This window comes from Protopterus annectens, chromosome 3.part0 (assembly GCF_019279795.1).
Source record: "Protopterus annectens isolate FY-2018-M chromosome 3.part0, PAN1.0, whole genome shotgun sequence".
Taxonomy (NCBI): domain Eukaryota; kingdom Metazoa; phylum Chordata; order Ceratodontiformes; family Protopteridae; genus Protopterus; species Protopterus annectens.
Window position 1 is genome coordinate 913,567,947 of NC_056731.1, and position 27,558 is coordinate 913,595,504.

At 37.5% G+C, this 27,558-nt stretch overlaps 1 long non-coding RNA gene across 2 annotated transcripts in view; it reads right to left on the bottom strand.

Annotated features, from left to right (window-relative positions):
- The window catches only part of LOC122796622, a 189,695-nt gene extending 162,364 nt beyond the window's left edge, over window positions 1-27,331 (bottom strand). For both annotated transcript variants that reach the window (XR_006363999.1, XR_006363998.1), the window contains exon 1: window positions 26,761-27,331. This is a non-coding gene — a long non-coding RNA (uncharacterized LOC122796622). The remainder of the gene's footprint in view (window positions 1-26,760) is intronic.
- Between the last annotated feature and the right edge of the window lie 227 nt (window positions 27,332-27,558).

The following is a 27,558-nucleotide window of genomic DNA, read 5'->3' on the forward strand; positions in this document are numbered from 1 at the left end:
ATGAACAATGAACAGAGGCAGGCATCATGAAATCTGCCTCCCAACTGCCATATACAAGCTAACTGAATGGATTCTTGCCTCCTCCAGTCCATTCCTCTTAAGTTACATAGATTGCAATCCAAACGGCACCGAAAGGCAAAAGCAGCCTAATGCCTCACAAATGAGTTTCAAAACTCACACGCTTCAAAAAAAATGCATGCTAAAACAAACTTGACAGTAGAATTAATCTGAATATTGCAGCCAGCACTAAAGATATCCATTTAAGTCCAGGCTGCATATATTTCAGAAAATGCCTGCTAGCACTAATTCCCCCTTCTAGCCTTACTTAAACTTCCAATGACCATACTTGCAAACTATACCTATAAAAAAAAAAAAATTAAAATGTGGCCCTGATACCTAACTATGCACATTTAATACCATCTCTACATAAAATAAGAACCCTTCACTTACCTCCAGCAAGGAAGAAAAAATAAACCCCTCAGCACTCACCTCCTAGGGAAGGTTGTACCTAGGCCCTATTATAGGAAACCCCAGCTGATCATCTGGACACTACAACCTATCCTACCAACACAAACTGAAGTGCCAAAGGGAACTCCTCTCCCCCAGACCTAATCTTATATAACCTTCCTCCCCTTCTCTGCCTATCTTGTGATCTCCCTCCAAGCCTCACCTCCCTCACCCTGACTTTACCACCCAACCTAACTAACTTAAAGGCACAGCCCAGTGACTAATTAGTCTGCTAGGCAAACTCAATTTAAATTCAGCATTTTGCTTATTAATTTGTAATATTTATTTCCCACATTATGAGTATCACTCTTGTCTCATTGCTTCTGATGCAGTTAGACTTTACTGTATCTTATTATTTCACTTCAATAGCATCTACAAACAGTTTATTTTCATACTTCTATCAATGTGCATAGTATTTTCAACACACTGTTTTGTGCTTTTATACATTTTACATAAGCATTCTTCATCTAGCACTCAACCCAGCCACTGGGGATGCACAAGCCAGTGCATTTCTTTGTGCCAGTCCCAAGCCCGGATAAATGGGGAGGATTGCGCCAGGAAGGGCATCTGGCATAAAACTTCACCAAAACATTTCATGCAGTCACCAAGAAAATGTTTTATACCGGATCGGTCGAGGCCCGGGTTAACAACGACTGCCACCAGTACTGTTAGCCTACAGGGTGCTGGCGGAAATTGGGCTACTGTTGGCCGAAGGAGGAGAAGAGGCGGAAGACATGGCCGAAGGCAGGAGGAGAGGAGAAAGGCTAGGACTGTGGTAGTGAGAGTCGGAACTTTGAATGTTGGCAGTATGACTGGTATAGGGAGAGAGCTAGCTGATATGATGGACAGAAGGAAGGTTGGTATATTGTGTATGCAAGAGACCAGATGGAAGGGGAGTAAGGCTAGGTGTATCGGAGGTGGGTTCAAATTGTTTTATCATGGTGTGGATGGGAGGAGAAATGGCATAGGAGTTATTCTGAAGGAACAGTATGCTGAGAGTATTTTGGAGGTGAAAAGAGTGTCGGATAGAGTGATGTTTATGAAGCTGGAAATTGATGGTGTAATGATGAATGTTGTTAGTGCATATGCTCCACAAGCTGGGTGTGCAATGGATGAGAAAGAAAAATTTTGGAGTGAATTGGATGAAGTGGTGATGACTGTACCCAAGGGTGAGAGAGTGGTGATTGGAGCAGATTTCAATGAGCATGTTGGTGAAGGGAACAGAGGGGATGAGGTATCATATCTGGACAGAGGAAGGATGGCAAGGAGACATGGTGGTGGAATGAGGAAGTACAGGAGAGTATACAGAGAAAGAGGTTGGCAAAGAAGAAGTGGGATTGTCAGAGAGATGACGAAAGTAGACAGGAGTATAAGGAGATGAGGTGCATGGCAAAGAGAGAGGTGGCAAAGGCTAAGGATAAGGCATATGAAGAGTTGTATGAAAGGTTGGACACTAAGGAGGGAGAAAAGGACCTGTACCGATTGGCTAGACAGAGGGACCAAGCTAGAAAAGATGTGCAGCAGGTAAAGGTGATAAAGGATAATGAGGGAAACATTCTCACAAGCGAGGAGAGTGTGTTGAGGAGATGGAAAGAGTACTTTGAGAGGTTGATGAATGAAGAGAATGAGAGGGAGAGAAGGTTGGATGATGTAGGGATAGTAAATCATGAAGTACAATGGATTAGCAAGGAGGAAGTAAGGATAGCTATGAAGAGAATGAAGAATGGAAAGGCTGTTGGCCCAGATGACATACCTGTGGAAGCATGGAGGTGTTTAGGTGAAATGGCAGTGGAGTTTTTAACCAGATTGTTTAATGAAATCTTGGAAAGTGAGAGAATGCCTGAGGAATAGAGAAAAACTGTTTTGGTACCGATTTTTAAGAATAAGGGTGATGTGCAGAGCTGTAGTAACTACAGAGGGATAAAAGTGATCAGTCACAGCATGAAGTTATGGGAAAGAGTAGTGGAAGCAAGGTTAAGAAGGGACGTGATGATTAGTGATCAGCAGTATGGTTTCATGCCAGGAAAGAGCACTACAGATGCGATCTTTGCTCTGAGAGTGTTGATGGAGAAGTACAGAGAATGTCGGAAGGAGTTGCATTGTGTTTTTGTAGACTTAGAGAAAGCATATGACAGTGTGCCTAGAGAGGAGTTGTGGTATTGTATGAGGAAGTCAGGAGTGTCAGAAAAGTATGTAAGAGTGATACAGGATATGTACGAGGGTAGTGTGACAGCGGTGAGGTCTGCGGTGGGAGTGACGGATGCATTTAAGGTGGAGATGGGGTTACATCAAGGATCAGCTCTGAGCCCTTTCTTATTTGCAATGGTGATGGACAGGTTGACAGATGAGATCAGACAGGAGTCCCCGTGGACTATGATGTTTGCAGATGACATTGTGATCTGTAGTGAGAGTAGGGAACAGGTGGAGGAGACCCTGGAGAGATAGAGATATGCTCTAGAGAGAAGAGGAATGAAGGTCAGCAGGACTAAGACAGAATATATGTATGTGAATGAGAGGGAGGATAGGGGAATGGTGAGGATGCAAGGAGTAGAGGTGGCGAAGGTGGATGAGTTTAAATACTTGGGGTCAATAGTTCAGAGTAACGGTGAGTGTGGAAGAGAGGTGAAGAAGAGAGTACAGGCAGGATGGAGTGGGTGGAGAAGAGTGCCAGGAGTGATTTGTGACAGACGAGTACCTGTAAGAGTGAAAGGGAAGGTCTACAAGAGGGTAGTGAGACCAGCTATGTTATATAGGTTGGAGACAGTGGCATTGACAAAAAGGCAGGCATTTGAGCTGGATGTGGCAGAATTAAAGATGTTAAGATTTGCACTGGGTGTGATGAGGGTAGACAGGATTAGGAATAAGTATATTAGAGGGTCAGCCCAGGTTGGAAGGTTTGGAGACAAAGCCAGAGAGGCACGATTACGTTGATTTGGACATGTGCTGAGGAGGGATGCTGAGTATATTGGGATAAAGATGCTAAGGATGAAGCTACCAGGTAACAGGAAAAGAGGAAGGCCTATGATAAGATTTATGGATGTGGTGAGAGAGGACATGCAGGTGGTTGGTGTGACAGAGCAAGATGCAGAGGACAGGAAGAAATGGAAACAGGTGATCTGCTGTGGCGACCCCTAACGGGAACAGCCGAAAGAAGATGATGATTCTTCATCTAGCACTCATTCCACAAAGCTTCCTCTTATGCTTATAACCAACCTGTAGATAAGAATTTCAATTGCACAAGTGTTTATTTTTTCCCTGTTACTGCCACACTGTATTGTCATGTGGTCATTTTTCTGATATACACTGTGGTTGTAACACATCCATATTTCTATTTCTCATTTTTTAAACTTCTGATTGGACTCATATTTATCTTGCAGAAACTATTTTATTCAGTAAATTATTTTAACTGTATACTAGTTATTTCAACAGCAATAAATGCTCTATCTCTTCTTCCTGTTTACACACCATGTGGTACATCTGGCAATGAGCATTTTTCAGTGCTCGTTGTTTCTGTAGCAGTTATGGGTTTTATGGGTGCAGGTTGCTAGCCTAAGGCACAAAAAGGATGCACCACACACATCCACACACTCACACCTAGTGGCAATTTTTAAAGTGCCCAATCCACCTACTGCATGTCTTTGAAATGTGGGAGGAAACAGGAGCACCTGGAGAAAATCCACACGCACACAGGGAGGACATGCTGCCTCGGCACAGAAGGCACCCAGCTGACAATAGAACCAGAGAACCTCTTGCTGTGAGGTGACAATGCTAACCGCTACACCACTGCACCACACAATAAATTCAACCACAGCTTTTGATTAGGGTTAAGTCTGTTGCTCTTAATAGCCTGAGTCGTGCTTCATCATTTCTTATACTACAAATTCTGACTGCAGTTAAATAATTTTGCAATTTACCAAATTCATAGCATTTGACTTTGCTCAAGTTTAGTGACATAAACAAAAAATAGTCTCTTCAGAAACTTGCACCCTTGTAAATAATCAAATTCTGGTCTTACAACCACTTCTGCTTTGTTATTTTATTGTGGGTATTATACCTTTCTCCTCTTCAGGAAAAGTAAAGGATAAATGCATTTAAGGCTTCTTTATCTGTGACATGCATGAATGTAACATTTTGTATCCTTTTCTATCTTCTTGATTAATTTGCTCACACTAATAAATAAATCAAATTTCTGGACCCAAAACTTCCAGTTTCCTGTTAGGTTTCTGCACAATGAGAACATTCCAGGAGACTGGAGTTAAATCACTTTTTCACCCAGAATAATACTTTTGTACTTTCAAAAACATAAGTTCTTGAAAAAATGTACATCTTTACTTCCGGAGAAATGTTTCCTAAGTTCTGTAAAACCTTTATTCATTTCTGAAGTCATCTGGTTTATGGAGGGCAAGCAAATAAGCCAAAGACACAGAGTGTGGTGTAATCTCTAGGAGTGATATATTCAAACAACTTTCTAATTAATAAGTGCATCACATGATGTGCAGTTTCCTGTGGCTAGCTCATAAGCATATAAATTTATACACCACATATTCTATTGGTCTGAGGACCTATGTAACCATGCTAAACCTGACAGTGAGAAAGACAGGGAAAATGGAACGTGCTATGTGTGTGTGCAGAGAATAGCAATAGATTCTTGTCCCTCTATGCAAGCTTTTTGACGAAGACAGACAGCAGCTTGTGAGAAACACCACTAAATGCTATATTAAGGCTGTTACTATATTAGTAGTTAAAGAACCTTCTTTTGAATTCTGCTGATATTACAAGCTGCACCAGCATCATTAGAAAGAACAGGTGAGTTGCTAAGGTGAATGCTTCAGTAAGGCCTAAAAAGACAGCCTCAGTCAGACACGTTTAATCTGTCTTCATAATAGTAAGCTTACAAGGCAACAGTAACATTCATAAGAGCACAGAATCTAACAAAACAAACATGCTGAACATAGATGAGCATGCCGTAATGGTCACATAAATTCTCTGCACTGATGTGCTGCAGTTGATTCATGGATATTAGACAGGACTGACACTAGTTACACTGCCCTTTAACTTTTAGACTTTCTTTCATCATCCACATATGGACAGGTCCAATCTTTTTCTTGTTTCATATTATGGAACACAAGTCTCAGGCAGGCACTAGCATTGAGTATGACTGATAGTTTGTAAAATTTTAAAATGACTCGATCAGCTCCAGGACATTGAAGTAGAGAAGTCTCCAAATTTTCTATATTAACATCATCCTAAAATTGAAGGCGGAATTAGATGACCTTCATCTTCTACATGAGATCAGATGTGTTAATGCAGACTAGGCACTAATGTGCTTCTAGACTGGAAAGGAAAGAACTAAAGAATTTCCCAAACATTTCCTGTAACATCTCAATAGGTTCATAGGTTCATAGGTTGGTACTAGGCTATCAGCCCTAGGGCCTATACAAGCCTAGCTATAACAATTCCCTGGCTATTTCTTCCCACACTATTTACTTCCCTGGACCCCTGTCTAGCAAAGAAAGCTTAGTCTGGATTTTAGATCCTTGGTAAAATTGACAGAGATTGCTTCAGTTTATGCCTCTTGCTGCTTCATGCAGTACTGTATTCATGGAATAAATGTCTTTAGGTACAAAGACTCCTCTTGGAAACCTTACATTGAGCTGATTTTAGAAACTAAAAATCATGCCTGAAAAGGGTGTGTTCTCCTTTCCTGTTCATCCCAACTACCCCTTTCCATTAAAGCTTTTTTGCCTTGTATATCTCAGTAAGCTACTCCTTTGATGTACTCATTTGTCACCGATCTTTGCTGACAGCCAATTACAGTGTGACATGTTGCAATGTATTGTTCACTCTAGTTGTACCTGTTTGGTTGACATCTTGTTTGATGATTTGCTTTGCTGTTCAGGAGTATATAACATGGTCTTTTAGAACACATCGTAATCAGAATATTTTTAATTCGGTATTTTTATTCAGTTTTACAACTACAAATCCTGTTAAACTTAAATCCAGTAAAGGCCACTAAAAGACATTAGAAAAAAAACTTGTGTGTTCTAGAGTTTTATTACAAAAGACTTGTCTGAACAGGGTAATACAAAAGTACTACATGAGTAACCATATCTTTATTCAGACGTTCATCTCAATGTTTAGTGAGATCCAACCAGATCCAGGTCCTTACAAATTTAGTACGATTCTAGAGCCACCCTAATTTAAAAGGTCAATCTACATAGTACTAAAGCTGTACAAATTAATGCAATAAGTTTAAAACATATCATTTATCTGCATCACAGCTGTACTGTTCTGCTTCAACCTGACATTCTGGCTTTCTCAGAAACCTTTATCATATCTGGTTCACCAAATTCTGAAGTCATACTACCAGGATTTTGAATTTTCAGAGCAGACATAGCACATATAACTGGCTATGGTATGACTATTATACACCCTATCAAATTTTGCCTGCTTCTTCACTGAGACATGCACGTTTTACCGCACACAAATAGAAATCACTGTAGTTTCTGTTAAGGTCTGCTAGGTTAAAACATTTACATCTATAGGCATTTACTTAATTCAAGGATCTCACATTTCAGCTGTGGAAGTTTACTGTCTGGAAGTTTATCTTAGACGACTATAGTTATCCATCTATTAGGCTTTTTGGCCTTTCCACTGATAAACAACTACAGTTATCCAACGATTAGGCTTTTTGGCCTACTCCACTGAATCAGCCTGCTAAATATTTCTCCCATAAATGCGATACTTTCCTCACACCAGAAATCATCTATTTGACTAAAGCGAATGCCGTTACTATTAGTGATCTTTCACCTGCATTTTCTATCTGGTTGCATACTAATACAACCAACGTTAGTATTTCTGAAATTCAAGAAATATGAATAGATTTGAGCTGAACTCCTTTATTAAACATTTTAAAGATGCTAATGGGTCTCTGTTGCATAAGTAGGACAAGGATGTGGTTGTTGAGCACTTCAGTTCATATTTCTGGCCACAATGAACAGCATGTTGCTCTTTCATAAACATTGCAGTCATGAAGTCAGCCTCCCTGCAATGTCCAGATTTCTAATCCTGATCAATTTAGAACACAAGGTTCTCTATTCCCCACCAGTTAAATAATGAAAATATGTTCACCATAAAGTCATCCACTCTGATTTTAAAATGTCATTTGTCTCACTGTGCTTGATATTGGCAGGTAGTGAGTTCCAGTAATTTACCACCCTATCACAAAGCCTAGTAATTGCCCAGCTTTTTCTGAAGACCTTAAGCTCTCAAATCCCCTTCTAAGTGTTCTGTAGGATAATGAGAACAGATTTATAACTTTCAGCCTTTCCTGAAATTGCTAATTTTCTACGTGATTCTTCTGTGAATGTTTTTAATATTCTGTATTATTTTTACTTGAAGAATGGTTCAGCTCCCATGCCCATGCTTACACTTATCAAGGGTATCAGAACTTGTCAGAGATTTGGGATGCACAACTAGGCTTAAAAAGGCTCTTGTGGACATTAGCCTAGTAAACACCTATGGACCTATGAAGCTATACAATAAGGGCAGTCACACTCTATTTTGACCTAATGAAACTTCGATAAAGCTATAATAATGTCCGTGCCATCAGACTTAATAAATTGATTTATATATCCAATTGTGTTTAATTCCCATTCATAGAACTAATTAACATGAATGAAAACATTAAGCACTTCCTCTATAATAATTCTTAAGTCTTTAAAGAAGACACTCTTGCCATTTCTTGTTTTTTTATAGAAAACTGACTACATAGTTTATGATTTCCAGAGCTCATACATTTGGTTTTATTTACGGTAATCTTCATATTATTTTTCTTGCTTAGTCTTGGCAGGTCATGTAAGGCTTTTTGAAGTTTTTCTACATCTTGTGCTGGCTATAGGCTTCCCTAGCTTTGTATATTCTGCAGGAAAGCTCTAGAATACACACTCTTCAAGATTCAAATCAGGAAGGTTAAGATTGAATAAATATGGTCCTAAAATGGAACTTTGAGGTACAAAATGCTACAGCACAAAGATGATTACTCTTCCAGTTATTGATCCATGATATAACTGGAATCTCTATAACCAGGTTCACCAATTTTGTTATATGACCCTAGGATTAATTGATTGGAAGATTTATGAAAAGTCAATATATACATGCTGTCCACTTGTTAATTTTGGTCTAGGGTAAAGGTCACATTTGCATAACAAATTTCTGGTGACCTTATTTGAATTATTGCGAAGATCATGTGTAGTATCTGTTCTTATCAGTGTAGTAGTTTACTATCATTTCAGTGATATGTACAATGTCGAATCACTAAGTAACACAGCTAGAAGGTCACAAAATGAAAATGCTGATGTCTCCTTGTTCAAACACTCAGACTTTCTCCGCCCCCATGTTAGCATTTGTCCCTGTCTCCATGCAGTTCAGGAGATTTGATGTTTGACATTGTTCGAAAAAGTAGTGATCGGCATTCTTGTCTTGTGATGTTCTGATGTCATTATTTAGTGATTATACATTGTAATGATCACTAAAATGATAGCAAACACTTTAATTTGCATATTGTGTGATGTTAACAGAGCTTAATTTCCTCATCTCAGCCTGAAACCTACTTAGTACAGTGTTATCCATAACATTACCTTTATAGAAGAAGCAACTCAAAGGTTTGTAATTTGAAACATTGCTTTTATCACCTTTATTTCTGTAATTCATTTTTATTATAGCCTTCCACCAGTCACTTAACTTTCTTGAAAGCTGGTAGAAAAGATTTATGTTAAATGTTCTTCCATTTTATTTCCTAGCACTTTTAATCATGTTCTGTCATATTGACTGATGGTCTTATTTATTTTAAAGACTTTAGAATGTTCAGACTATTTCCATTCTGAAGTGGCACTATAGAAGTATTTCTGTCTAGAGATGAAGAGCCTTGTTATCCTTAAAAGCATAGAAGATAAGCTGTATTTTGAGAACAATGTTCTGCATTGTTCTTATGAGCCCTGCAAACGTTTTTTCTCTTTATAAATGAATGGTGCAAATATATTGTCTTTAGATTTTGCAGCCTCTAACATAATAGGAGGAAGAGTTGTGATGGTCTTTACAATTGTTTTCTACATTCTGTTCCAAATTTCCCTTTTGTTTCTGATGTCTGATTGTACCTGTTTACATAACGTCATATTTATATTTCATAATGTTATTTGTAACCAATTTCTTGTACACTCTTTTTTCATATATATATATATATATATATATATATATATATATATATATATATATATATATATATATATATATATATATATATATATATATATATATATATGTATATATATATATAGCACACCAAAACCACAGTAAAAACCACGATCCACACTTGATTAAAAGAAAAAAAGCCAAAGCTCTTTAATACGACAATCCACAAACAATTAGTTGAGCGCTTTCATGTATAAAATACACTTCCTCAGAACAATTAACCAAACTAAACACTCCCTTTAAATACTTAAAACCGCCAAAATTAATTGATTAAAAACTGCACCCTCACCAATTTCTTAAACACACAGTATGTGGTTTCCTCACAAATAATGCATATGTAACAAAAAATATAATAAACCTAACATTATACATTGAAAATGTTTGAAAACTGATCATTGTGCAAAACTAAGTATTAAAATACTACAAATGAACCTCAATTAAATAGAGGTAAAGACCACAGTAAAACATGTTACAATAAACTGTCAAAGAAAAATAATGTTAATATGAGCCATTTCCAAAGAAGTGGAAATTCATAACAAAAGCAACAATTATTATAGGAACACTAACAATAATAGCTAAAAAGTATTTCCTAATCCAAATATAATACATATTAGATGTTGAATATTGTACTAATATGAAAATAAATGGAATTTTAAGGACAATATGCATGTAGCCCATGTGAAAGTCAAGTATTCCTAATCAAAGGTTTAGTGGGGATCATTTCGTTTAAACCTGGAAGGCAAGCTGCATTTAATTTCAGCTGCCATCTAATTTCCTTCTCTCCCACTGTTCTCTTGATGTCACCACCTCTCGGATTAGCCCTAACTATTTCCAAAATTGCAAATTTGAATTTTTCACATGCTGTGTTTTTAGAAATATGACGAAATAAAGCGTTATTATCATCCTTTCTCCCTATACAGTAATTGTGATCATAAATCCTGTTTTTGAACTGTCTATCGGTTTTCCCGACATAAAAACAGGAACAAGAACAGCACATAGCTAGATATATCAAGTGTTTGGAATTGCAATTACCATAGGCAAACCTGATTTTGTTTTTGTTGATGTTATTTAGAATGCAACAATCATCCTCATAAATATAAGCACATTGGGAACATCGGCCACATTTCCTAGTCCCACCTTTCTGTTGGTTTAAGTTTCAAGCTTGCCTACAAGTATAGGGAGAAAGGATGATAATAACGCTTTATTTCGTCATATTTCTAAAAACACAGCATGTGAAAAATTCAAATTTGCAATTTTGGAAATAGTTAGGGCTAATCCGAGAGGTGGTGACATCAAGAGAACAGTGGTAGAGAAGGAAATTAGATGGCAGCTGAAATTAAATGCAGCTTGCCTTCCAGGTTTAAACGAAATGATCCCCACTAAACCTTTGATTAGGAATACTTGACTTTCACATGGGCTACATGCATATTGTCCTTAAAATTCCATTTATTTTCATATTAGTACAATATTCAACATCTAATATGTATTATATTTGGATTAGGAAATACTTTTTAGCTATTATTGTTAGTGTTCCTATAATAATTGTTGCTTTTGTTATGAATTTCCACTTCTTTGGAAATGGCTCATATTAACATTATTTTTCTTTGACAGTTTATTGTAACATGTTTTACTGTGGTCTTTACCTCTATTTAATTGAGGTTCATTTGTAGTATTTTAATACTTAGTTTTGCACAATGATCAGTTTTCAAACATTTTCAATGTATAATGTTAGGTTTATTATATTTTTTGTTACATATGCATTATTTGTGAGGAAACCACATACTGTGTGTTTAAGAAATTGGTGAGGGTGCAGTTTTTAATCAATTAATTTTGGCGGTTTTTTAAGTATTTAAAGGGAGTGTTTAGTTTGGTTAATTGTTCTGAGGAAGTGTATTTTATACATGAAAGCGCTCAACTAATTGTTTGTGGATTGTCGTATTAAAGAGCTTTGGCTTTTTTTCTTTTAATCAAGTGTGGATCGTGGTTTTTACTGTGGTTTTGGTGTGCTGTGTAGTCTATTGTTGTACCCACAGTGACTTCTTGGAAATTGTATATATATATATATATATATATATATATATATATATATATATATATATATATATATATATATATATATATATATATATACATACAAAGTAGCGTTGTTGCCTCACAGCAAGAGGTTCTCCCATTTGATTCTCAGCTAGTGTGCGGGGAGTGCCTTTTGTGCGGAGTCTGCATGTCCTCCCCGCGGGCCGAGTGTCATTCCGAAAGACATGCGTGTATGGGCGTGCCTTCATTGAAGGTTGGGTGTCGAGCTGGCAACTCGGCACTGTGAAAATCTACTGCCAATCATTAGCGGACTGGAGTTCCGCTGTGGCGACCCCTAACTGGGAAAAGTCGCAAGACAACAACAACATATATATATATATATATATATATATATATATATATATATATGTTGTTGTTTGTCTTTTGGCTTTTCCCGGTTAGGGGTCGGAACTCCGGTCCGTTAATGATTGGCAGTAGATTTTCACGAACGCTGAGGTGCCAGCTGTACTTTCAACCTTCAACAAAGGCACACCCATTTACGCATGTCTTTCTATATAGATATATATATATATATATATATATATATATATATATATATATATATATATATATATATATATATATATATATATATATATATATACACACACACACACATATATATATAGATATATAAATATATATATATATATATATATATATATATATATATATGTATATATATATATATATATATATATATATCTTGCATCTGGTAAGGTATAATGATAAACATTTTTGTGCCACTTTCTACCTAATCAAGTTTTTGTATTGTAACAATTTTATTTTTTTAATATTGTCCATATGCTCTGAGGCCATAAATTAAAAAAAATCCTTCCTCCAATATCAGTTATCATTAATAGCCTTTTTCCTCACAACTACCTCCATACTGCTGCATATCAGCTGCTGCCAGCTCTTCTCATTATTCACTGGAATTACTGGACCACCAACCCTAGACTCCCCTAGGCTCAGCATGATTCACATCCAGTTCGATGAGGATAATAAAGATGCTGGTATAACATCATAATGCTCTCAAGGAGTATACCCTAATAGGCTCAAGTTCCAGAACTTGAGCAAACAGGAAGCAGTACTAAAGTATGGTACTTTAGTTCATTTCTACAAGATGCTGAATGGTCCAGAAAGCAATGAGTAAACTGGTTTCAATGTCTAGCTGACTTCTTCTTCAGTACCAGATAGATAATCCATCAAAACAGTTACACCTTTCACATAAATATGTTTAAACAGGGAGTGATCAAAATGAAACATATCTAAAAGGTATCAAAATATAGATAAAAAAGGAGGATGTTGACTCTGAAACAACTTTTTTTCCTGAAATAGTGGATTATATAAAAGAGGTTTAGAAAAAAGACGGGAAATAAAAATAAAATACAATCGGAATAACCGCTGTCTTTTACACTTACAACATACATCGTCAGTATACGGCACTTTTTAACACGGAATATCTGGTCACTGTTGTTAATCATTTTAGAATTGAACCTTCCATTTTTGGTGGATCCTGCTCTACTTCTTTGTTATTGTTGGAGGGCAACCAATGATACCCCCCAGGCTTGTTTAGCTACAATCAAGGATTCCTCCACTCAAGGTGACAGTCACAGTTCAATCTGAATAACTGAATATATTACATTGTTGTACTCTTTTACCATCCAGTGGACAGTCCATATATTGTTATTCCTCCTATTCATGAAAATAGTTTATTACAATGTATACACCAAAGAGTTTTGAGAAAATATTAAATAATTGAAGACATTCATTCATACTTGGATTAATGTGGGCTCCAAGCATAGCTTCCCTTTCTGTTCTTTGTAATTTAATGCATCCTGCCAGTCATTAATATGTCCTTAACTATCTGATCTATGCCCATAAACATATATTTAGCATTTTGATCTGTCATGGCATGTTTGTATAGAGCATTAGAAATTCTGTGGCACCTGATATTATTGACATGTTCAAACATTTTATGTTTGAACATTTGTGCTATTTTTTTCTACATAAAATGCTGAACAGGGGCATCCTACCAAATAAATGATCCAATCACTAGCATATGTTATAAGAGATGTTACTTTGAACATTCTACTGGTGTTTTCAGGTGTGATTTGTTTTTTTAATTCATTTGCAAAAAGTACAGTTTCTAGAAAAAACACAGCTAATGCTCACAGTACCATCAACTGTACTTTGTGTTACTGATTCGGTGAATTCCTTTTTAAACAAACTAAATATTCCCATAGGGTCTTACTCCTTCTGTAGATAAACTGAAATGTTTCTGGTGGAATTTGTTCTATGTCATGATTGGCTTTTAATATTCCGCAATAACTTTGAATTAGCTGTTTGACCGCATAACTGTTATTGCCATATGTGGTAACACATGCAAGACTGAAACTGCATCTTTTCTTTTTACATATCTTCAAAGTTCATGTCTGTCTCTGCTGTCAGCTGAAAAGATACTATTTACTATATCACTGTTGTGATAACCTGTATTACTAAATCTTTTAACTAAATCTGAGGAACAGTATACATAGTCTTCTTCCTAAAAAAAATTTATTTAATCCTCCAAAATCATGACTTAGTATATTCTGCATCTTGTGAGGAGGAGGCAACTAGTGGCAAATAATAATGAATTTTTATGCATTGTTTTGAGGTAGAAGATAGTGTCCAAAGTACTATTAGATTGTTTAATTACGTCAATATGCAAAAATTATATATTGTGCAAGTCATAGTTAACTGCAAGTGTGCTCTTATCCCTACAGCCCCATGTCAGCCTTGCAAGCTCTGCAATGACTGCCTTCAGGAGGTGTATTCATACTTCTCTGCATGTACAACCTCTTAACCAAGTGGTATACTTGAAGTACAGAACTCAACCAGCTCTTAATGCTGCTGTTGCAGTGAGCCTAGGTAGTCTCCATCACCCCAGGATGAGTGAGCCGGTGTCAGACACTCACCTCCATCCTCCTTCACCACTAGTCAAACACATGTCATTTAGGGTGCAGTTAGGGCTTTATACCACTACTCCATGGGGCTGAATCATTAATACCCTTTTAGTAATTTGTTTATCCCTGTGCCTCAGTGTCTTTTCCTGATTTATGGCTTGGCAACTATATCTGTATACTATCTGGCACTAGGTTATAGTGTGATCATTCCAAGCATTGGTTATAAAACTTTGTAAGTGGCATCAAAATAATCACAATTTAAACAGACTGCAGTCAGGATATTGTTTTCTCCAGTTGCTCTGTTGTCAGTTGAGATAAATTATAACCTTTAATATAGGTCAGAAACATACCCTTTGGCCTGGTATAATGTTTTTTTTCCCTAGTTAATATATTTTAAATTAAAGTTTCCTATTAAGATCAAAATTTTGCAGAATTCTTAGCTGAAGTGGAAGATGACTTATAAATGTTAAACAGTTATACAGGTTGTTCACATAATAATAATTTAAGTTTAAGGTAGTCAGTTTTGTTCTGTTGCCTTGACATATTAGCCTTAACTATTTTAATAGTGTACTGTATCAAAATGCATACCTCAACTACCCCATAGCACTGTAAGTTATACTATAAGAAAATATTTTGCAACCGGGGATAAAATTAACCCAGTCTTGTGATTTTGATCCAGTTTTCACTAATTATGTTTACATCAGAACTTATATCTGGTCCAAAGGTCAAATTTGTGTGTTTTACATAACACAATAGCTTATTCATTTGCTATGAAATTGCATCTGTTCCTCATGTTTGTTAAACAATAACTAAATAAATAGATGCTCACTGTCTTCGGTATTTTCATATTTTCATCATTTGAAAATCTAAGGGAGCTAGCTCACATTCCTTCTTAAACATGAGTCAGATGCAGGGCATCCTTTTGCTAGGGTATGCCTATATGACAATGTAGTTTACTTTGCCCAGTGTGAACATTGTTGCTCATTCTATGTGGGTAAGACAAATAGGTTGTTAAAAGATCATAATATTACAACATGCCAGGGACATTAGGATAGGTGCTAAGCATAACTCTTTAGCACAGCATGTTGCTATGTATAATACTCATACCTTTTATTTTATGGCCCTGCAGATCATACCCACCACAATAAGAGGTGGAGATATAGTGAACAGGACTGAGACTGTGGAGTCTAACTGGATAGCTGAGTTTCTGGCAGACAAATCACCTGGCCTCAATTATGTGTTTCCCATTAAACCTATTCTGAATGGGCAGAGACCTAGTTCTTGATTTGTCTGACATTACTATTTAATTTGTGTTTTTATAGTTTTATGTGAACCTGATGAAGGGGAAACCTGAAAGCACTTGTTCTGCCTTTGTTTTATCTGATTAAACAGTTTTATATGGTCTTCGGAGTGGTGGTCCATGTGTTTTCTTCATTTATCATTTTTATAAAACATTACTGTGGCCCTTTAATCCTTTTTGGCCTCCTTTTTATCATACCGCACAATGTTACAAGATTCCCAGCTCCATAACTCCATGATCTTCTGGTCAACCAACAGCAAACTCCTAAAATCAAGTAAGACCACCCAAAACCCCTTAAAATGACACAGACATTAAGTATAGCTAGTATGTTCAACAAACATTTCACTTATGCTCTAGCATCACTACTCAAAAGCATTACATCGCAATCCTCACCCAAAGCACTACCCCAGGCTTGCCAGATACCTAGTTCCACCTTACAGACAGGCTTTATATACACCATAGAGAAGCCTGTTAGCAAACTAAACCAGTAGATACTTTTGTGCTGAATACCTCAAGCTTGCCACAGATGTTCTGGCATATCCAGTATCAGTTCTCATAATAGGACCATTTCTGAATTCTATATACTTATACTTTGGGAAAAAAAAAAAAAAAAAATATATATATATATATATATATATATACACACACACACACACACACACACACACACACACACACACACACACACACACACACACACATAAAATGATGATATAAAAGAGTGACAAATCCGCTGACCTTTCCAATTTCTGACCAGTTGCTATGTTCACAGCACTAACATACTAGAAAAATATATTCGTTCACAACTCCTACAAAACTTCACTAACTTACTCAGACCTACCCAATATGGTTTCTACCCAAGCCACGGTACTAGAAGGACTCTGTTGTCCTTTCTTAAAATTACCGACCAACAGCAAAATGAAAGTTACTGTCATTAATATTTCTCAGGTTTTCTAAGGCATTTGACATGGTATCACATCCAAAGCTTCTAAATATCCTTGTAGTTATCTGTCTGACAGGACATAATGTGTCAAATGCCAGTCATCTTTCTCCACCTGCCTACCCTTCTCCCTTGGTATGCGAGTCAATCATTGGGCCTTTACATTTTAATATATTCATAGAAAAACTTACTTCTGCCTCTGGCAGGGATACTCTTATTCAACACACAGATGCCTCCACCGTCATCTTTTCTGCCCCAACCATGTCTGAGCTTCAGACCATTACACAACAGTCCTACTCCTGCATTGAGAGTTGCCTAGAACTGTCTCATCTGCATCTAAATGCAAACAAAACAAAGCTAATGCTCTTTACCCCCGGTCATACTTAGACATGAAGAAGGAATTTCGGTCTCATCCTTACATAGCATCAATGTGGAAGATGTCTTACATACCAAGCTAATAATCAAGGTAATTTACGAGAACCTCGGATTTGACATCTGTACCTCAAATTTGATATCAGTATGCAAAAGAAGATTAAAATACACACCACAGATTAGGCCTACTATACAGACTGTCTACATATCTTATGGACCATGCCTGGAAAACCACAGCAACAAATTATTCCCTATCTAGTCTCCTCTGTGCATCTCCATTCCTTACTAACTTTCATACTACTCAACTAAATAAATTTGAGCAATGCTATAATAAAATCACTAAATTTGCAGCCAAATTTCCAATAAACCACACAACTACAGAGCTCTCAAAAAACTGGATTGAATGGAATTTCCTAGCTACCTGCCCCACACTCAGCTAAAAGTTGCTCTTAACATCCCCCACTACTAAGAAAATGTCCATCTTTAAACTCTCTAATGACATGATATATACCCCCAGATCAATTTGTTCTAAACATAAATACCTCACTAATACAAAAAAACTTTTAGCATTCATGGTGATTCCCTTTATTCCACAAGTGTGTCTAAATTCTGGAATGGCTTCCTTTCAGCTATCAGGCAAGTGACAAACTCTTGAACATTCAAAACCCAGCTTCAGGCTCCCTTAGTAAACTTCTGGATCTGATCATTTTCCTTCCAAGCAGGCTAAAAATCATGGTTCTGTGCACTATGCTGCTATTGCTCATTAACTTCTATGTGTAGCCCATTTGCTTGTCATGTAGAAAGGCTAAGGTAAGCATTGCAGATGTACACTGTTGTAGTGAATGTACCTTCGCTTTCTTTCTCTCTCTCTGTGTATGTATATATATATATATATATATATATGTTACCAGAATTTGTCTTAACAAATATTGGGATTGCAAAGGAACATACCTGGCCATAATGTGGTTTTGCCATTTTACTTTGTGTCTTGCCAGAACTTGTCTAAACAATATTATGATTTCACAGGAACACACTGGTCTTACAGTGTTTTTGCTGTCTTGTTTTGTATAAACTGGATGCTGCACTCAGTGATTTTATTGTAATGCTCTCAAACTGTTTCTGCTCTGTTTGACTTTCCATGTACTCTGTTGAACATGCATGTGATACTTCACAGTTTCTAGCTCCCATCATATATTTTACCTTTGTATGATGTATTACTTGTTTTTTTCACATTTTTTTTAATAATTTGTTATATGTTGCAGCTTTTCACCCTAGGCATCCACTGAAAAGGGATCTTTGATGGCCCAGTCAGACTTTCAGAGTAAACAAATGCAACTCCTCATTAGTTAATCATCAGCTTCCATAACACCGCCACATGTCAGATTTTTTTAAACTCTTATGGAACATGAAACCTGTCTCAGCTTCCCTTACACGTGTATCCCCAGAATTTCTTAAACTACTGACTAAAGCAACAGTCTATCTAATTAATGCCTAACTAATTGGTCCATTGAAGAGGTCAGAGTGCCACCTATTTGAAGACAGCTTTGGCTGTCCTCCTTAAAAACACTGTTCCATCCTCATCTCTCAACAACTGCCAGCTCTTTTAAAAGTCATTCAAAATGTATAAATACTCAATTTCATTTTTAACCAATATCCTTATTTCTAAGTCGCAGTATGTGTCATGCCTCATCACAACATGCATAATATTACTAGATGTAGTTGATTATATCAGAAAGTATCCCAGTACAAGAAAGCTTGTTGGAACTCATTGTATAGATTTATCTAAAGTCTGATATGATCACGTATATGCTGTCATTAGACCACTCTTCTTCTTATGACTGACTTTAGAGCTTGTAAATTGTTTTCTAGCTCGTCTAAGGCAAAGCATATTATATTTAATATTGCTGTGTCTCTGATTCCTGTCTTTGATCTGCTCTTGAAACATTTTATAGAAGTTCCCTACATCCTCTCATGGTTTCATTCTTCATGACTAATATAGCTCATTGTAATGGGATTAAACTAAGCTAATATGTTGACACCTCAGCTGTCTTACTGAGAGCTGATTCTGTGTACCACATACAAGTAGAACTATAAAGCATTTGTAATAATGATGAGTTATGGCTGACCTCTGTTCTTTTTACAGAATCTGTATTATTCCATGACAATAATTATTTGCCCAGCAGTAGAGATTCACTGGGTTGTACTATAAGAGTACTCTTACTTACCCAGTTCATTACTGAAGAAGTTGTTTCCACGAAAGTCTTGTTTAGTTATTAATATGTACTCATTAAATATAATAAACACACTACCAAAATCAACCAAAAAATGGGAATTTAATACAAAGCCAAATTCCTGCTGCCAAAGGCATGCCTATTCTGTAATTTCTATGTGTCTTATTTACTTTTAGAACAAAAAAACCACGAGCCAGCAAACAGTGACTGAAGAGATAAAAATAAATGTTTTATATAAATATAATTACAGCATGTAACACAGACCGGTTTCAGCTGGCAAAAGCACAGCCTTCTTCAGTGTGAAAAAAATCACAAAAATCACAGCTGTATTTAAGTAGCATGCAAGCAGTCTATCGGTCAGAACTTAAAGATGTTCATTGAGCCCAGTGGGGAATAATCCACCCAGTCTGATGATCCATTTCTTTTCTTTAACATTTAGTATGGAATGCCATCCTGTTTTGTTTGCACGATTTCCATGTATTATATCAATAATGATGAACATAAACTTTGCTGTGGGATGAACTAATTGATGCTTGTAAAGAGCATTCTGCATTCTTTTTTGTTTGATGTTACTAATATGTTCAGAGATGCGTATTCTAAGGGGTCGTGACGTTTGACCCACATAGAAAGAGCCACAGTTACAAGTGGCCAAATAAATTATCCAATCACTTGAACAATTAGAAAAAAAGTTCAGGTCAAACACCTTGGGACAATTACGACTAGAGAATTGTTTGGATTTGTGAATGTATTGGCAGTTAGTACAATGACCACAGGGAAAACAACCATGTAATGGTTCACCAGATAATGTGGTTTGTACTAATTCATTTGTACCGGTATCCCTGTGTTTATAATGGTTAAAAAAATAATTTAAATTTTTACCTTTCCTGTAAGAAAATAAACAGTTATCTGGAATAATATTGATAATGTCAGAATCACATTGGAGTATATTCCAGTGTCTACGTACACTTTGGGTGAGACGGTTAGAATTTCTGGCATAGGTGGTGGTGAACCTGATGGGTTGTGAAGGTTTCTTAGTATGTGTTCTATATGTAAGAAGATCCAATCTATCCATGAGACTGACCTGATGACTGGCTGAGGAAATGTCGCCAGACCTGTAACCACGAAGTTTAAATCTGGTTGTTAAATCAGTTTTGTGCCTACAAAAGGTAGTATTATCTGAACAAATACGTTTTGCACGTATGAATTGTGACTTTGGAATGTTACGTGCTATGTGAGGTGGATGGTAGCTGGAAGCATGTAAGATGGAATTGTATTCAGGGAATTTCCTATAAACTTCTGTGCATAAAGTGTGATCAGATGATCTGCTGATTAAAACATCTAGAAATGTAATAGTATTCAAATCGAAGTTTACAGTGAATTTCAATCCCCATATATTGTTGTTCAAATAAGTAACAAATTCCAATAAAGATAACTCATCCCCCTTCCAGACTAGCCAAATGTCATCCAGGTAACGTCTCCATATATCAATCTGTGCTAGAAAAATATTGCTCTCCTTGTCATATATAATGCATTTCTCAACATAAGCCATAAAGAGATCAGCATATATGGGGCAAAAGAAGCCCCCATTGCAGTCCCTTTGGTTTGCCAGAAACATTGCTGTTTGTAATAGAAGACGTTACTGGTAAGTACGTGTTGTGCTAGACCAACCAAGAAGGTATTGAAGTCCAAACTATATAAGTTGGAAACTTCCAGCCAATAGGCTAATGCATCTAACCCATCTTGGTGCGGAATGTTTGTATATAAAGCACTCACATCCAATGTACATAAGAGCCAATCAGGCTCCAATTGTGTATCAGAAATAATCTGCAAAAAGTTTGTTGTATCCTGTAGGCATGATCGTATAAGAGGTAACAAAGGTTTGAGATAATTGGTTAGAAATAATGAAAGGGGTTCTGTAATGTATCCCCTGCCAGATACAATCGGTCTGCCTGGTGGATGTAACAGGTCCTTGTGAATTTTTGGTAAAAAGTAAATGTATTGGGTAACAGGATCTTTAACCAGAAGTTGGTTCATAGTATCACTGGTTATGATGGCACACTCCTTGGCTTGTGTAAGGAACCCTGTAATTTTTCCCATATACTTACCAGATTTAATTTGATAAGTCACAGTAAGCTAGAACAAGGTTTAAGTATGATAGAAAGGCTTACTGCCGACCATGCCCTGAGTTTACTGCTGCCCTTCCCACCAGTACTTTGAACAAAAACTTCAATGAATCTACAGTCATAAACTTCTATAGTCTGCCACATACCTTTCCTTAGAACCCATCACTATCTGGAATCTTCCACATTTAACTTGAGATCATTCTCTTCATATTTAATACCTATTCTAAAAAGTCTCTAAAATACTCTGGTAATGGGCACTACCCAGTATGGAAAACTATGGAATAAGCTCCCCTTGTCTTTGAAGAGAGATCAGATAAAATGGTTTTCCAATTATTTATTTATTTATTTACATTTGTTGACCGGGCTAGTCTAACTGGATACATGTCCATTTTCAGTAGAGGCCCGGGGAGAAAAGCTCCAAGTATAGGCAAAAATATCATCAACAATATTAATATGAAATACAAAATATTAAGCTGCATACTATAGTGCAGATAATAACCATAATTGAGAAAGAGAGAATAAAAGTGTACAGAGATTATTTGATGGGGAAAGAGCTAACATAAAATATAGAATAATATAGAATATTAGGGAGGAAATACACGAGTAGTAATTTCTAACACTAAGAATAAGGGAAAAAAGGATAGTGAAATTTTTTTTTTTTTTTTTTTTGGAGGAATAGATAGAGGTTAGCTTAATTATGAGAACAGGCAGGCAACATAGTTCAGCAGTGTAGGACAGAGAAAGGTTTGAGCGATATACTACAGTAGAGAAGTGAAATAAAAGGAGAGCAGGAGTGGATAATCAGTCAGGGTTAGTAGAGGGACACAACCAGTGAGTTTTAAGATGTTCTTTGAGATGATTTTTAAAAAGATGTGTGGAGGAGAGAGAAGACAGTTCACCTGGTAGCAGGTTCCAGGCTTTTCCCACTGTGTTTGTAAAAAGTGAGTCCCCAGCTTTGTTGTTAGATTTAATAGTGGAGACTAGGAGCCTATTGACTGAGCGAAGAGTTGTAAGGTTTTTGTATGGGTTAGTCAGATTAGTGAGGATAAGGGTATTATTAGGGTGGTGAAGTATCTTTTGGGTTATAGTAAGTTGGTGACAGAATAACTGGTGCTGCAGTTCTAGCCATCTCAACTGTTTGAGGTTGAGACAGTGGTTGGTTCTGAAAGGTTTACCAGTGGCAAATCTGGCTATGTTATTATAGCTAGTTGCAAGTTTGCTAAGGTTGTTTTTAGAAAGATTGGTATAGATGGCAGAAGCATAGTACAGGGTAGAGATCAGGTGGGTCTGGGCAATAGTGGTTCTAGCTGTTGGGGTCAGAAATGGTTTCATTCTATACAGGGAACCTAGTTTTTTGATGACAGATTTTATGGTAGTGTTAATATGATTGTCATAGGTGAGGTTGTTATCTATAGTGATCCCCAGGAGACGGGTTGTAGTATCAGGGGATATGGTGGTTCCATTGTCAGAGGTTATTGTGAAGTGAATTTGTGGTGATTTTTGAGTAGGTGCAAAGAGTAATAATTTTGTTTTTTTGGGGTTCAGGAGGAGACAGTGTTGCATGAACCAATTTTCCACAGTCTGAAAAACCGATTGTGTGAGGCTCTGGAATAAAGTTGAGGTTCTAGCTGAGCATATTAAAGTTGAATCATCAGCATATTGTATGCAGGTGACTTGAGGAATTTTGGTATTTAGTTCATTAATAAACATAGAAAAGAGAAGAGGGCATAGGATCGAGCCTTGAGGTATTCCAATGTTTACAGGGAGGGGCGCTGAGAGCTTATTATTCCAAAGGACTGCTTGCTGTCGGTTGTTTAAATAAGATTTAAACCATAGTAATGCCTGTGTGTCTAGTGAATGGGCTTGTAGTATCTCAAGGAGCAAACAATGGTTGACCATATCAAAGGCTTTTGAAAGGTCGATAAATAGAGTGGAAGAAAGAGAGTTATTGTTACGATTTTTGTTTATACAGTCAGAAAAGGATAGCAGGGCAGTTGTAGTGCTGTGGAATGGTCTAAAGCCATGTTGGCAGTTAGCAAGCAAGTTGTTGCGGAGGAGGTGATCAAGAAGTTGTTGGTGAATACATGTTTCCATTATTTTAGCAATTGGAGAGAGTAGGGTGATTGGTCTAAAGTTGGAAATATCAGTTGATGTCCCACCTTTATGTAGTGGGATGATATGAGAGACCTTCCATATAAAAGGGATTTTGCTTTCTGAGATAGTTCTATTTATAAGTATGGAAATAGGGTAGGCGATGGCTTTGGCTGCAATTTGCAGGTATTCTGCTGGTAGACTGTCAGCAGCAGGGGTGCATGGCTTGAGTTTTTGGAGGAGGTTACAAATGAGGGATGTAGGTACTGGTTGAATGTGAAAGGGAGGAACTGGGTTTGTTGAGGTATTAGATGGGAGGGTACTATTGGGTGGTAGAGTATTAGCTATAGATTGGATGGTTTCTGTAAAGTAACTGTTTAAAGGAATCGGCAATTACCTTAGGATTATTATGGGTTATACCTGATGGGGTAGGAGTCTTGGAGTGCCCTGGCTGAAGTAGTTTGTTCATAGCTGACCAGAACTTTTGTGTTTTTTGTTTGTGAGTGTGTTGGAGTTGGAGGTAAAAGTTTTTTTTGTTTAGCAGAATTTCCTTTTTGGTGGCATTTCTTAATTGTTTGAAGTAGAGGTGATCAGATGGACTTTTAGAGATTTGCCACTTGGCCCAGATTTTATTTCTTAGAAGGATTTTTGCTTAGTTTGTTTTGTGAGTCATGGGGCAGGTTTGGCCTTTATACGGGAAGTGTGAATGGTGGCATGGTAGTTGAGGATTTGAAGGAATTTAGTATTAAAGTAGGTGACTGCTTCGTCAAGTTGAAGATGGAGCAGTGGTGACCAATCACACGCATTCAGTTCTGATTGGAAGTTATGAGGATGAAAGTTCTTTTTGGAACAGGAGGTTTTGAAAAAAGTAGCATTAGGACTATGAGGTTTTTGTTTAATTATATAGGTAAGAGCATGGTCACGGATGTCATCTGGAAGGGTTCCTGTCTTATAAGTTGTGGGGTAACTGTTTATGAGAATCCAGTCTAGGGTGCTTTCTCTACCATTTAGTTTGTGGGTTCTAGTAGGGGTGGTTATTATCTGAGAGAAACCATAAAGATTTATGTGGTTAATGGGATTGGGGGAGTTACAGGTAGCCCAGTTGATGTTAAAGTCACCTAACACAGGGTGTAAAAGGAAAGGGACAAGAGCAGCAACACAAACACAGGAGGATTAGCAGCTAGTCAAGGGGAGCAGTCTGAGACAAGATCCAGAGAAGAGGTTTGGAAAAAGTGGGGGGAGAAGTAATAGCCTGAGGTTACCTAGGAGCACCACCTAGTGGGCAGAAAGCAGAATGCAACAAGGTAACTGCAATAAAGGTAGCTGTGTAGGGGAGCGACAGGTAATGGGTATAGGGGGTATGGGAAAAGGGCAGTAGGAGCACAGATAGTGAGGGGGTATGGCTGCTGGTAACCTGACTCAGTGGCTTAAATACTATCTCTGCGTGATACAGGATAAAAATTGCACAAAAACAGTCAACCACCTATACAAAGTACAGTGTAAAATTAAGCATATACTCGTAGAGAACTACAACTAGGGTGTGACATACTTTCTTGCCTGTTAGGAACAGGTCAGAAAACAAATCACTGGGCAGCAGAAACTTTGGCCAGGCTTTAGAATGGCTGGAAAAGGATGAAAGGTGTCCTTAAAGACCAGGCAAGTTTTTTAGTGCAGGATAGGAGGAAGAGAGCTAGGAGGAATCAGAAAGATAACAACATATAAATCAGGTAGGGGTTAAGGTAACAAGGCAATAGTAGCACAGTAAAAAACAAATTCTGGTGAATATAGTAAAAAAACAATTCAGTAAATATGCAAGGTAAAAATAGTTCAGTACATGTGCAAGGTAACAGCCACTTGGAGTTAGGCTGCGTCACCCACTGTAGTTACCCTAATGTGAACTAAGTAGTCAGAACGCTGCACTTAGGAAATATGAGCCAAGTAGACTAGGAAAAAGGTAATCAGGTGTACCTGAATGGGGGAGGCTGTTGACAGGGATGCAGGGTAAAACAATTAGTCGCAAGACCAAGTTGCACTCCAATATCGCTTCCAGAATAAGCAGGTAGTTTCAGGGAAGTGAAGTACAATTATTTAAACATGCAAAGTCATTGGCCCAGGCTGTAAGCCTATAAGTAAAGCTAGACAAAAAAAGCCTTACTGGTTACCAATGTTTGCTGCAGGTAAGGATATAAAAAATTTTGTTCCGAAGGTTCATTTACAAACAAAGCAGGGCGCCCATGTACAAGAGTAAACACTTAGAGATGGGGATATATTTTCCCATATACTGTACTTAATTCAGGTAGCAGTACACATTCAGGATAATAGGCTAATTCAGGTAGATATTAGGGTAAGACGCTTAAGCAAAAAACGCTAAAAAAGATGTTTCAAGCAGCATCTGCCTAAGCAAAAAATGTTAAAAAAAGTTTCAAGCGGCATCTGCGAGAGAGAGAGATGCACGCAGACCGGAAATGACTACAGCAACAACACAGAGCTATATCCGCTTATGGAGCTACTTACACTAAATAACAGTAATAAAAAGGTTGGACTAGCAAGGCTTACAGCAGGCTGTGATTTTGGGCACACTACAGGGGGTAGAGAAGACCACGTGGGAGACGCCGCAACTCCAAGTAGCCATTTTATACATCAGTATCACAACCACAATTGTTGAAATCCATGACACCAGATCACACTCAAAAACAAACAATAGGCTTAGGTACCTAACACTCCAAGTATAACAATGCCAAAGAATCAATCGGCAAGACCAAGAGTGAGAGCTACAGTGTTAGCAATACATTACACAATAGAATAAAACCCTGCTTGGCTAAATGAGTGTAAATCACTAGTGTTGTCTGTAGGTAGCAGGATGAACACTTTATACAAAACATTAGCTAGAATGTACAGAGAAAAACGGCTAAACCGTTAACGTACTTACATGATAAACATTCCTCTGGGATCAGGGATACTCAGCAGCCAGGGCAAAAACAGGGGTAATAAAGATGGTGCCACGAGGGGCTTCCCTCCTAAATGCCCTTAGGGCAGGATGTCATGTGGTGGGGGAGGAGACAGAGAAGGGTGGGGGCAGGTAAACGTGAGGAGGTATGCAAGTCAGTAGTGCTACGACACAGAGTATGTAAAGAAAGAGAAGAGGAAAGGATAGAGTGATACTGGATGGTGCGTTCAGGCTAAAAAAGAGCTTAGAGATGGTAGAGAGCTACAAAGGACAGAGTAAGAGGGAGGACAAAGGAGGTTTTAGAGCAGGTAAAGGAAGAGGTAGCAGAGACAATTAGAGATGAAGCAGGTTCCAGGTGCAGTGAAGGTGGTCAGTGGCAAGTAGAGTTTGGTAGGGCAGGTTGGAGGTAGAAATGGATAGAGGAGTGAGAGGAGATAGAAGAGTTATAATGGAGCTATAGGGTGTAAAAGGAAAGGGACAAGAGCAGCAACACAAACACAGGAGGTTTAGCAGCTAGTCAAGGGGAGCAGTCTGAGACAAGATCCAGAGAAGAGGTTAGGAAAAAGTGGGTGGAGAAGTAATAGCCTGAGGTTACCTAGGAGCACCACCTAGTGGGCAGAAAGCAGAATGCAAGAAGATAACTGCAATAAAGGTAGCTGTGTAGGGGAGCGACAGGTAATGGGTATAGGGGGTATGGGAAAAGGGCAGTAGGAACACAGATAGTGATGGGGTATGGCTGCTGGTAACCTGACTCAGTGGCTTAAATACTATCTCTGCGTG